Genomic DNA, 14,705 nt, shown 5'->3' on the forward strand with positions numbered 1-14,705 from the left:
ATGGTTGGCTTCAAAAGCCAGATTGGCCTCACTCCCCAACCTGCCAGGGATTTTACAATAGCTGAGCTCCAAACAGAAGCAAGAGCTAAAAGAGTTACAAAGTCACAAGTAAGAAAACCAGTGAAGCCACTGAAGCCACTCATCATCCAAGATCAAGCTCAGCAATCAACTAAGGAAAAGGCTCAAGGTAAAAAGACTGTACCTGAAACAAGCACATCTGAAGCAGTCTCAAGGGTAAGAACAAGAAGTCAAATAATGAAGGAAAAAGGTAAAGCTATAGCAGTTGAAGAAATTCCAGTGTCCAAGGCAAGTTTAAATGATTTATTGCAGGCTATTGAATTTGAGCAATCTATACCAGTTCAAGTCGAATTGATGCAGTCAGAACAAGAAAGCACCAAGAAATCCAAGGCCTCAAAAAGGCTTAGATTTGATGTGCCAGCTGAAGAGTTCGTTTTTAAACCAAGAAGACCTATGACAAGAAGATTCCAGCAAGTACAAGAAGCACTACCAAGAACAGAGGAAACAGGGGAAGAGATACAAAAAGACACGGGCAAAACAGTCATTGCATCTCAAGAAGATAATATAGCAGCCATACAGAGACAATTGGAATCAGCTAAGTATGAAATTGCTAAATTGAGGAAAGCCGCTAGAAAACATGCAGCCATACATGCAAAATATTATAAAACCCTATGGGAAGGGAATGAAGCTGTAGAAGCTCAGCTGAATTCAGTGGTTGATGGCCATTCACAATTTCACACATGGACAGTACCAGCAATCAAAGAAGCCAAATACATAAGAAGGATCAATATGCAATTGAGAGCTGGGAATAAGGCTATGAGGAAACAAATTGAAGACCTGAAGGCACAGCTAAGCCAGCTACCTGCTAAATAAGTTTTCATTTCAAGTAAGGTTTTGTTTCCAAAATTTTGACAAATTTGCTTAATCTTATCTTTCTGAGGAAATATAAATCCCTGTTCGGCATGTGGAAAGTTTAAGGGAGTTTTAGCAATCAAATACTTGGCTAATAAAGTTCTCGAGTTAAAAGCAAGTTGTTTTAAAAAACTCAGCAGTTTCGTAGTGCGCTACGAAACTGCTGAAGGTGATGATTTTTACGCAATTCAAACAGTTTGAATTATAAGCGGGAATTTTGAAAGGAAAACGTCCAAAGGGTATGCAAAGCATCATCTGAAGCTATACAACAGTTAACCAGGTCAAGACACGTGGAGATAATATGCATTCGAATCCAACTTTAGATTTTTGTCATAAAGGAAGCATATTTCATAGTTATCACACTTCAGGATATGTGAAACAATTACAGTTTGCAAAAATTTTGGCTTTCACGTATGAAAACGGTGGACAACACATCAAAGACGTGGCAGTTTTCTCCATTTTGGGGTAATTAAAAGATAAAGGATATACTTCGTTGGATCCGGACATGTTAAGGCAGACTAAAGACCGATACACAGGGACAGTTTCATATGTTTCAGGGTATTGGAAAGGATGTGTCATTAAAGATCAAACATGGAGCTTTGAACATCCATTACAGTCAAACTAAAGGGGAGCAGATGTCAAAGAACGAGGATCATTGTAATTAAAGCCATCATGCATGTAATATGGAGTTAGAGTCATAGTTGATTTAGATCTCTTAAAAAACTCCAGTTAGCACTTTGTTGTATTTATTAGTTGGTTAAATGGTTGATAGGTGTCATTAGAAGTAGTTTTCGAATTCCCCTCATGCTAGAGGAGGAATCTCGATCAGTTAGAATAAGAACTCTATATATAGCTGAAACAGCAATGTAATCAAGGTTGGAAAAATTTATGACAGAGCATTGTATTTGGCTTATGTAAAGACTCACTTTCAGTAATATAATTTTGATTTTACTTCTCAGGATTCATGAAGGATTTCTTATATTCAGAATGTGTGATGTTGTCCTGTTCTTAGTTTTGTTTACAGTGGTATGGATGTATAATCACTCAGAATTCACTGAATGTGCTCTGATTTCCTGTATGCATCTATAAACTGTGTGTTTCCATATGAGTGTATGTTCTGAATATTCAAATGCTGAATGCCCTGACTTCCATGTAAGGTCAAGATCTTTGTTATATTAAGGTGTTGTTGACTCCATAGGCCCAATGGATAGTTGTTTAATATGTTTCCAGCATTCATATTTGTTACAGTTGTTTCACAAGAGTTAGCCATCTTATCTTAATCAAAATCATTAACCCATCTAGAGAGAGCCCTCTCAGGTTGAGGAGGCTAAGCCTCAGCCTAAAGTAGGTTTGAAATAGTTACTTAGAGTCAACCTGACCAGCAGCCTATCAGGGTCTGATTTTGAGATAACATTTTGGTGCGTTTGCTGGGAGTCTGAAGATTACTCATTCCCGAAATCATGAGACTGAACTTCTGAAGGTAGCAGGAGCTCAGAAGAATTTTCGAGGCTGCAATCTACCTTGGCGACTCCATTGTTGAAGAATTCAAAATTCATACATTCATGGTGATTCCACTGGAGTTATGAAGGACCCAAATGCTACCATTCTTATTTCAAGGTATGAATGCATAAATTTTTTAGGAATTCATGGTTTCCCAAATCATTTTCCCAAGGATGCATATTTTCTAAGGAATGGTCCAAAATTCAACAAAGAGGATTTGAGTTTAACTTTGAAGCATATATCAGATTTGTGTGATTTTACAGAGCTTCTTAGAGTTAAACATGAGGATGTTTGCATTATGTTGTTCTATGATTCATTTCAAGGGAAAACTTTATAACAGAGCATAGTATTTGGCTTATGTAAAAGACTCATTTCAGTAATATAATTTTGATTTTACTTCTCAGGATTCATGAAGGATTTCTTATATTCAGAATGTGTGATGTTGTTCTTTCCTTAGTTTTTTTTATAGTGGTATGGATGTATAATCACTCAGAATTCACTGAATGTGCTCTGATTTCCTATATGCATCTATAAACTGTGTGGTTCCTTATGAGTGTATATTCTGAATATTCAAATGCTGAATGCCCTGACTTCCATGTAAGGTCAAGATCTTTGTTGTATTGAAGTGTTGTTGACTCCATAGGCCCAATGGATACTTGTTTGATGTATTTCCAGCATTCATATTTGTCACAATTGTTCTACAAGAGTTAGCCATCTTAGTTTTAATCAAATCATTATTACACCCAGAGAGAGCCCTCTCAGGTTGAGGAGGCTAAGCCTCAGCCTAAAGTAGGTCTGAAATAGTTACTTAGAGTCAACCTGACCAACAGCCTATCAGGGCTGATTTTGAGATAACACTACTGACAGTCAGATTCCCAGATCTGATCTTGTGCTCGAGAGATCACACTTCACAGATTCACTTCTAACTTCACTTTCCCTACTGCCTTTCTTCAAACAATCATATACGCGATTGTGCAGTATCCAACTTGCGTATATACGCGACTTCCTTTTATGGAGTTTGCATATGAGATTCAGCGCACTGAAGTTTTGTACTTTCAGCTACCTCTGATTCTGGTATGTCTGTACGTTGTGCTGTGCCGCCTTTTTCTGACTGTACTTCCTTTTTCCTCCATATCTTCAAGCGTGATGATGTTTTCTCCTTTTGGTGTGATGTCCGTGCTTTGTTCCTGCATTCCTTTGCTATATGTCCAAGCTTGTTACATGCATAACATATTACATGTTTCATATTCCTTTTGTAGCAATCAGTAGCTTTGTGACCATACATATTGCAAGCAAAGCAATATCCATTAAAGTACCTTGAATGTGATGATCTTTCTGCATAATGGTCTTGAACCCTTCTTCTTCTACATCTAGCTGCAACATGTCCAACATTATGACATACATAACATTCAACATTATTCATAGGAGGAGTAAAGGATTTTCTTTGAGGAATCTCTTTCCTTGGTTGGTGATGAGATTGATCTTTCATTTCTTCGTTGATCACTTTAGATTTCTCTTTAGAGTTCCTTGCCTCACCTTGTGAACTAGATTCACCTTCAACAGATTCATGGAAACCAAGACCAGTCTTTATAGGAGGAGACCTTTGACTACTAAGAATAACATCCAAGACTTTAGAACTATCTTGAAATCGTAAAAGCTTATCCTTTTCTTCTAATTTACCTTTCAAGATATTTACCTCAACTTGAAGCTGTTCTTCCTTTTCAAGAGATTGCTTTTTCAAATCTTCTTCAGTTTTCCTTCCTTCCTCCATTTGTTCCCTTAGTTTGAGAATCTCCTTTTCTTGTTCTTCATTCAGATCCTGCTGCATTTGACGAATTCTGAATGCACATTCCAGCTGAGATTTTAAGCTGATGACTTCGTTGTCTTGTTTTTCAATTGCTTGATGTAGATCTTCATTCTGCTTCTTTGATTCTTCAAGATCTCCTTTTAGTGAGAGGTTTGTAGCTTCAAGATTTTCATAGTAGCTGGATCTATCTTTGAGTTTCTTGATGGTTGTGCTTCTTTCGTTGACTTCTTTTCTTAATGATGTCACTTCATGCTGCAATTTTTGACATTGGTCTTCCTTCTCATTGAGTAGTTTTCTTACCTTGTTTCCTTCTTCTAGTTGGGCCTTTAGTTTGGTAGCTCCTTCTTTGAAGTCACATTCCCTTTTTTTCAATAGATCTTGTTGATCTCTAATTTTTTCTGTCAGCCTTTTAAATTCTGCCTCTATTTGATATCTTTCTTGTTCACCCATAAGAGTAAATTCAGTAGTTTCGCTATCACTTTCATCTCTTCCAAAAGGAAAGATAGCTGGAACATCAGAGGATAATATATTCATACCTGATAATGATTCTGAATCTGAAGAGCTTCTTACACCTAATCCCCAATCGATTCTCCCACTGTCATAGTTCTTCTGAGATGACTTCTTTTTCTTAGGTGCTTTCTTCTTGAGCTTCTTTCCCATTGTTCCACGGATCTCCTTTAAGCGATCAAGCTTCTACCAAAGGACCTGCTCTGATACCAATTGTTGGAAATAATACTGAGAGGGGGGGGTGAATCAGTATTATCACATTAATAAAACTTTTTCATTTCCATAATCAGATTCATATATGCTACTTCCACAACTTATTATGATTAAGTTAATTGATCTTCAATGAGTGCATTAGAACATTATCAACCATATTATCAGTTAACAGATGCAGTAACATAGAGTAGATCATCACACATAAGGCACACATATGAACACCATGATATAAGGTGGAAACCCAATGCGGGAGAAAACCACCTGCTGCAAGTCATCTCAATCTTCTTCTTAATAAGAAAATCCTTTTACAATATTTTGTACTGGTGCAGTCTTATACCAGTACGGGAGCTACAACCCCCTTTGCTCTTGTACTAGCCGATCCATTTACTAGTACGCAGGCTATTACCTGCTACAATGCTCCAAAGATTTCCTTTAGCTCTTGTACTAGCTTAGATACTAGTACGTAGGTGCTGACCTACAATATTCTCTCCTCCAGGTACCACGTTTCATCAATTTTCAGACTGGATACACTGAAGCACAACACATAATCTGAAAGGCCACATTTCATCCAATTTTCATACTATGCCCAACAACATTGAAGCTCATAATCAAAAAACCTTCTGAATTACCCAAGCACTAGATCAATACATATACAAGTGAGTCATCAATCAGATCTAGTCCATCAGATCACATAAAATGAGTCAATAAGAACCTGATCCATTCATCCATCAATGCATAAAAACTTAATCAATCACTGCTGTTATCAGCACTTAATACCAGAAACCAGAAATCACTTCAAAACCCAGAACACAACAATAAATAGAGGCAGCTAAATATATTTCATGAGAAGTACGCAGCTTCACCCATATAACACTTGTGTAGAAGTACGCACTGTTTCCAACTGTGTTCCTGCGTACCCACGCACTGTGCCTTGCAGACTTCCTGCGTACCTGCGCTCTGTGTCCAATGAACTGCCTGCGCCCCTCCGCATCTGCAGTGCTTCTGGGCCTGCGTATCTGCGCACCTGCAGCGCTTCTGTGCCTGCGTATCTCCGCACTTTTCTTTCACTGTACTTGCGTACCTGCAGGTATAGATAATTTCAAGACTTCAAGAATAACCCAGACTGTCAGATCTACAGATCTGAACATGCGCCGAGGAGATATCAACCCATTAGTAGATCCGACTTGTAGTTCTCATGTTTCTCCTTGATTTAGATCTAGCTATCTCTCACAAACCCATCACTAGAATTTCAGATCTAGCTTCTCTTAAGATCTTCTTCTTTCACAAGTGTCTAGCCAAATGATCTCCTTTGCTTTATATAGGCAAGCTCTTCCTAAAATCATGGATCAATACCATAGATAACCAAAACATGGGGCTCAATAATAATAATAATAATATAAAACAATACCACGGGCCAAAACCATAGAATCAAGAACGGCGGGCTAAATACCACGGGCCAAACATAAGAAACCCCACGTGAGCGCGCTTCTCTGCCTTGAAGTGAGTGAACTGGGGGTACGCACCTCATGAACGGGATAACTGCGGGTATGTACGCACTTTATGTAAGACAGGCCTGCGTGTATGCACCTTCTGTACGGTGTACCTGCGTACCCCTTATTTTCTTCAATATTTGAGAGCTGATCATCAATCTCTGCTACTGACCTGAAGTATTGTGATCTATCACCTGTATGGGTTGCCATCAAGGACAATACTTTTGCCATAATGCCAACAATCTCCCCCTTTGTACTTGATGGCAAAGCTTACTAAGAACTTGCCATTTGATTCCTTTGAGCTGTCCTGCATCTGATATTCATCTGAATGTATATAAGTGAGATGATCTTCTATGAGAGGGTTGCCATCAAGTACAACACATGCATCATAATGCCAACAAATATAATATTGGGAGTTGAATTTAACTTGAAAATGGATGGTGGTGGAACTTGAGGAGAAGGATCTAGGCAAGAATCAAGATCCCCTCACTGGTTATGTTGTCCAATTGTTTGAAGACCACATTCTATGTGATACTGAAACTAATGAGATAGTTCCAACTTGAAGAAATTTCAGAAGTGGAATAGATGGGTTGTCTAAATGACTAAACAGGTTCATGGTTTCAGAAAGAGTTCTAGAAGATTCAAACAAGTTGAAGTCATGGGTTGGATATGGATGTGACTCTGGCCATATTATCTATACTGCAAACGAATCTAGGTCGCTACAAATTTAATCTTGGTTGGTTAGAAGAACAGGGGTACATAAGCGTAGTAACCCCGAGTTGGAACAAATTTGACACAAATATATGAGAAACGAGGATGATTCAATTGGAAGAAAATTTGAAGAGAGTCAAAAGTAGTCCCAGAATGGGAAAAAAGTAAATCCCGGGTAGGTCAAAATGATTTAGGTAGGACTAACAAAAAATATAGACTAATGCATGACGTAACTATAGAAGGCATCTTCTCAAAAGTTGAGAAAACTAATCTAAAAAATATGGAATAAATAAAAATGGAGTTGTTGGAGAATGAATAAGAAGCACAGAGTTTAAAGACTTAGAGGAGGGTTACATGACAGGCTGAGGGAGATGAGAATAAAACTCTACCAGACATAGAAAGAAATCAACACCATATGGGAGATAAGAAGGAATGATGGTTCTAAGGTAAATAAATTATGGAAAATTTTAGGAGGATGAATAAATCACTTCATATCCTTATTTCAGGAGAATGTAGATTATAACATAGTGTTCTAGCTAAGATTCTCAATGTAAAACCCTCATCCCACATCTACGCAAGTAACTAGCCAACCAGGGTAAATATGCGACGAGAGGCCACTATAATGAGATTCAACATCCTAAGTGACCTTGAGGAAGTGGAATAGATGGAAACATACCACACAAACTCTCCACATTAGCAACAGGACTCCCTAGAACCATCCCAACCCTTCAGGGAACCATCCCTTAGGTCCCACTGAGTTTTTATACCATTAAACCCTCGGACGCTCCCTTGATATTGGAAGGTATCCATCAAAGAGGTTCTAGACTCTCCCACAACATGGGTATACATATGTCTAGGGACTTTTCTTCCTAGTGCTATGCCCGTGTCTCTGGGATTTGAGCCACTTTTTCAGGCCCAAAGCCCAGGTCAATGCCCAGAACTCAATGACACTTTTGAAAATGAATTTACACAATATAACAAAGATTCATTTGAAAAAACGAGGATAAGGTCAAGACAGGATCCTTACTAGCCATGAAAGGCATTTCATCAAACATGTCACAAATATGTAGTCTACAGGTGTAAACAACAGATCTAAGCATAGGGGTCTTATACTTATATGCGAACCACTAAGAAGCGTTTCTCCCTTACATCATTAGCTGTATTATCATCTATTAGGTCATAAATACATTATTCATTCATTTTCAAATCAAAACGTGAGGAGAGCCATAAATCATCATTGTCACAAAACATGCTTATAACCAACATAATAACAACAAAAATATCAAGGATACGTTAGCCATAGAATCCACATATACGCCAATACATTTACACATAAGATGTCAAGGAAAGAACTTCTTAGTAATGAATGCAAAAGCCAACCCAAGATGGGACTACCACATTCCGCCCGACCATAGAATGGTTGAGCCATTTCTCTCTTCAACCATTAACCCCCATGCCATACTCCAAGCCTGAATGTGGGACTCAAACTAAAAGAACCATCCAGAGCATCCTGAGGCTAAACCACCTCACCCTCATCAATATAAACTAGGCATTATCGCAATCCACACTGGATCACTAGGTCAACACAATAAACATCTAATAACAAGATTTACCATGACCTCCACCAAATCACTAGGCCAAAACAAGCATGGATGCCACCGAATTTCTCCACCTACATGTGAAATTTTCCTATCTCCAAGTCTCTCAGGCTTTACCGAAATCCGCAGTCTAATCTGGGGATCACTAGGTCCTAAACCAAGACTCCACCATCTAAGCTTTACCGTATATCCTGTCATTCGTCAGAAAGGATTCCTAAGCCTAATTAAGGGAAACCACCTCTAGGATTTACTGTATATCTCACCATTTACTAGTTGAGGATTCCTAGGCCCACCGAGGAAACACAAAATATGGCTTTACCGTAGCCTACAATCTGGTTCAGGGGTTACTAGGCCATGTGTTCTATTATTCAGAGATCCACCTCACTCAACTTCGAATCCATTTGGAAATCCAGCTCAACCAAAACATGAGAACCCCATCACACCATGGCCATTCAGAAATGACAAGGCTCGGTTGAAAACACTGTCACACTTGGAAAATCCCATGTCATAACAACAAAGAACCACATGAAATACCATGCATGCCAAATCTAGTAAGGAAAACACACATGCAAATCGATACCTACAAAGAATCTTGTTGTAGTTTCTTGATCCTGCTCTTCCTTGCTTGCTCCTTTCTTCCTCTTTCCTTCTTTGCCTTCCTTGATCCAATGCCAAAGTATTCCAAGAAAAATATAAGCATCTAAGAGTGAGAGAGAGAGAGAGAGAGAGAGAGAGAGAGAGAGAGAATAATTAGAGAGCTCCAAAACTAAATTAACAAAAGGCACCAATTGGTCCTCATAAGCCCTTTTATCAATCAGGCCTTTACTTTCTTAATTTTCCATTATTTTCCTTCAATTTCCTCCTCACATGCAATCTGTGACCTTTCACCTTCCTTTTCTTCTAATTTCCATTATTTTCATAAATAAATGTGCCAAAATGTCATTTTATCTTTCCAAATCCTTAGCCATTTCCTTTCCCAATTTCCTTAGCCATAATAACCGAAATGAACACCCACTCGGATGTTTTTTCCTACATTCATCTTAGAATAAGTGTCCCATCAACCGTGGTTACTATTTTTCCTTTACTAACTTTTATTACATGCAATTTTTCACCAGGATTGTTACAGAACCCTCCCCCTTGGGGGATACCATCCTTGGTGTTCAACCACATCTATACCTTAACAAAATTGCTTAAAATAAAATGTACTTCCCATGGAGTTTTATAACATAGCTCGATGTAGTATTTACAATGATCACCCTGTTGAAAAGAAACATAACAACTATAATGACATGAAACCTATACCACTTATTGGAGCTTTATAACATATCTCATGGAGGTATTTACATCCATATACATATGTACATATATCAAAACATCAACCAAAACATATGCCAAAACATATACCAAACATCATACCAAAACTGCTTTGCCTCAACTGACAAACAATCAAGGATACATAGTCCGCATCTGGTCCTCTATATCCCATGTAGCTTCATCGGGCCCAAAGTGCTTCCATTGCACTTTAACCTGCTCGATTTCTTGGTTTTGGAGCATCATCACCTTTCTCTATAATATACACTGAGGTTCTAGGTAGAATTATCCATCTGGATCCACCTGCAATACATACTAGTCAATCACATTATCAACATCTTTAACATACTTCTTAAGCAATGACACATGGAAAAAAACATGGACTTTTACTATTATAGGTAGTGCAAGTTGATAGGTTACTAGCCCAATCCTCTTAATAATCCTGAAAGGTCCACAAAACTGTGGTTCTAGCTTGGCACATGATCCCATTTGCAAGGAGCTCTTCTTCGATTTGATGTGCAAGTACACATGTTCTCAAACCTAGAACTCCTTAAAAAACCTATTTCTATCTGTCCTGTGTTGCTTTTAAATTTCTCCTGATTACGTGCATTTTCCACTCCATGTCTGCCAACATGTTTGATCCAATCAATACCCTATTAACCAGATCACTCCAACTAATGGGAGTATTGCAACTCAACCCATACAATGCCTCAAACAGACTCATATTCAAAGATTCATTATACCCATTGTTGTAAGTGAACTCTACCACTGGAAAGTACTCTTCCCACTTTCGTTGTTGATGCATCACGTAAATCCTAAACATGTCATCCAATATCCTATTGACCCTCTCAGTCTATCCATCTGTTTGCGGATGATAAGTTGTACTAAAGGCCAAATCTATGCCCAAACTTGCAAATAAATCCTTCCAAAACTTGGAAGTGAACTTTTCATCCCTGTATGACACAATATTCTTGGAAACACCATGCAATCTAACCACATATATAATGAATACATGTGCTACATCACTAGTTGAGAATGTAGACTTCACTGGAATGAAGTGCGCAACCTTCATGAACCTATCCACAACAACAATGATGGAATCCTAATGTCTCATTGTACACGGAAATCATGTGATAAATCCATGGAACTAACCTCCCATTCCCTCTTTAGAATCGCAAGCGGTTGTAGTAGTCCACCTGGGTGCTGACATTCCACCTTCACCTACTGACAATCCAAACACTTAGCCACAAACTCTTCTACATCCTTCTTCAGATTTAGCCAATAATAGAATTTCTTCACTATTGTCAACGACTTCTTATAGGCTAGGTCATCTGAATATGGTTTTACATGAAACTCCCTTAATATCAACTTCTTGAGCTCACTGTTGTCTGGTACATGTATCCCATCTCTAAACTTGATCAATCCATCCGTTGTAAGACAATAGTCCACATCATGTGCACCTGCACCTGTACTTGTACCTATACCTATACTTGTACATGTACCTATACCTATACCACTACCTATACATGTACCTATACTCTGATGCAACATGTGCACAATCTCCATATACCTGACATCTTGTTGACCTGCCTGCAAGATCCTATGTTGTAGATCTATCCCATAGGAACTCATAGCTTCTATATGATTTACCTATATCCGCTTGATAAGATAATTTGCGACCTTGTTCTCCTCTCCTTTGATTTATCTGGTCTCCAAATAAAACTCATTGATCATGTCCAACCATCTAGCTTGCCTGTCATTCAGATTCGGTTGGTCAAACAAGTATCTCAACCCACTGTGATCACTCATAAATACAAAACTTCTTCCAAGAAGATAGTGCCTCCACATCTTAAATGCATGTATGATCATTGCCAACTCAAGATCATGCATCGGATAGTTCTGCTTGTGCTCATTCAATTTTTGTGACTCATAGCACACTACTTGTCCTTCCTACATAAGGAATCCATCAAGTCCTCTCTTGGAAGCATTGGTACATACTATAAATTTTTTGTCTTGATCTGCAATCTTTAACACTAGTGCTCAAAACTGGCCTCACACTCCTCTGTCCATTCAAAGTTCTTACCTTTCCTCTACAATGATGCAATACGATAAGAAATATGTGAGAAGTTCTTGATGAACCTCCTATAATAACTTGTCAATCCCATGAAGGATATCACCTCATCTAAATTTCTAGGAGTTGCCCACTCCATCATAGCTCTTCCCCTTTCTGGATCCACTATTATGCCCTCCTTAGAGACAACATGTCCCAAGTAATGTACCTCATTATGAAAGAAACTGCACTTGCTAAGCTTAGCATACAACTGATGCTCTCTCAACGACCTCTACATTGTTACCAAATGCTCGGCATGCTCTTCCTCATTTTTTGAATATACCAATATGTCATCAATGAAAATAATAACAGAATTGTCCAGATAGTGACGCAACACAATATTCATCAAACACATAAAGGTAGTTGGAGAACTATTCAAACAGAATGGAACTACAACAAACTCATAATGCCCATACCTGGTCCAGAAAGTTGTCTTGTAAATTCCATCCTCTTTAATGCGTACCTGATGATATCCAGAACAAGGATATCATTGTTCTTAAGGCAGACAAGGGTGGTGCTGTCGTCATTATGGACAAGGTTGATTACCGCAGCAAGATGTTGGATCATCTCCATAATAGTGATAGCTACAAAACGCTTCCCAAAAATCCTTTGAAGAAGGTTGCTAGGAATGTGGCTTTGGCCATTAAATCCATTAGCTCAATGAGTTCCTTGCACCAAAAACTCATTGAAAGCAACCCTATTACTCCTAGAATCTATGGTCTCCCCAAGATTCACAAGGAAGGAGCTCCCTTAAGGCCCATCGTCAACACCATTGGAGGTCCTACCTACCTTGTTGCGAAGTTCCTGGCGTTAAAGCTTAAACCCTTAGTTGGTCTTTCGGAGTCCTTCGGAAAAGACTCTGCTTCGTTTATTGAGGAACTCAAGGACATTAGGCTTGAACCTGGGGACATTCTTGTTAGTTTTGATGTTGTCTCCCTGTTCACTTGCATCCCTATTAATGAGGCCATGGATGTGATAAACCGCCTAACAGATCCTGACACGGCCAGGTTGGTTGAGATCTGTCTCACGTCCACCTTCTTCAGTTTCGAGGGAGAGTTCTTCGAGCAAACCTATGGGGTTGCGATGGGCTCACCCCTTTCCCCTGTCGTTGCTAATCTGTTTATGAAAGATTTTGAGTCCAAGGCTCTTAACTCTTCCCGGCTCTTGCCAAAGCTGTGGAGAAGGTATGTGGATGACACCAATGTCATCTGGTCTCATGGCCAGGATGAGCTTGATCTCTTCTTTGATCATCTCAACAATCAATCCTCAACCATTAAGTTCACTAAGGAGCAGGAAGTTGGTGGATGCCTTCCATTCCTTGATATTCTTATTTCTAAGAATAGTGATGGTTCCCTCGCCCATCAAGTTTTTCGGAAGAAAACTCATACGGAGCAGTATCTTCAAGCCAGTTCCCACCATTTCCCGGCTCAAAAGATGGGTGTTCTCAATACCCTTTCTACTCGGGCCCTAAGGATCTCGGACAAGAAGAGCTTTGAGAAAGAAAAATCCCATCTGCTTGATGTCTTTGTTGAGAATGGTTATAGTAGATACATGGGTCAGAGGGCTTTCCTTAAAGCTTCCAAGAACTCTCTGACTAAAAGGGAACCGAAGGAAAGAGTTCCAGGTGTCCATCTTCTGTATGTTCAGGGGACCACTGATAGAATTGGTAGGATTCTTAGGAAGCATAGTATCCCTGTAACCTTTAGGTCCCTGAACACCATTCGTATGTCCCTTAGATCGGTGAAGGATCCTATCGACCCTAAGGATATGAAAGGTGTTTATATGATCCCTTGTTCCTGTGGGACCCCCTATATTGGGGAGACTGGTCGCTCCATCAATCAAAGGATTAGCGAACACACAGCGGACCTTAAGCATAGGAGAGCTAAGTCTTTCGCTTTAGCTGAACATGCTGAGAAAACCAATCATCATGTTTGTATTAAGGAGGCTAGTGTTATTGCTAAGGTTTCGCATTTCCATCATCGAAAGTTTAGGGAAGCGCTTGAGATTGAAAAGAGGCCAAGCAATCTCAATAGGGAGGATGGCTGGAAAATCAGTAGGTGTTGGGTCCCAGCACTCTCTTCCTAGTCGTTTTCCGCCCTCCTCTTTAGGGCGTCTTTATTATTATTTTTATTTATTTATTTTATTTTACTTTATTTTATTTTTATTTTTATTTTTATTATTTTTATTTATTTATTTTATTATTATTATTATTATTATTATTATTATTATTTATTATTTTTTTTAATTAATTAATATATATATATATATATATATATATATATATATATATATATATATATATATTTAATGTCTTTTTGTTTTCTCATCATTATTTTTTTATTTAATTATTTATTTTTAAAGAGTTAATTTTTTCATTTCTGATTATAAGGTCCTTTGGGTCTAATTTTTCATGTGAATTCTAATCAGCTTATTATTCTCCCATTTCATTATTTTTATATATCTAGAAGGTCCTTTATATAACCAATTCTCCATTTTAATTCTAATCTACTTATAATTTTTAACTAATT

This window comes from Pinus tabuliformis, chromosome 5_1 (genome assembly GCF_031772625.1).
Source record: "Pinus tabuliformis cultivar Carrire ecotype Pingquan chromosome 5_1, CPIR1, whole genome shotgun sequence".
NCBI classification, from domain to species: Eukaryota; Viridiplantae; Streptophyta; class Pinopsida; order Pinales; family Pinaceae; genus Pinus; species Pinus tabuliformis.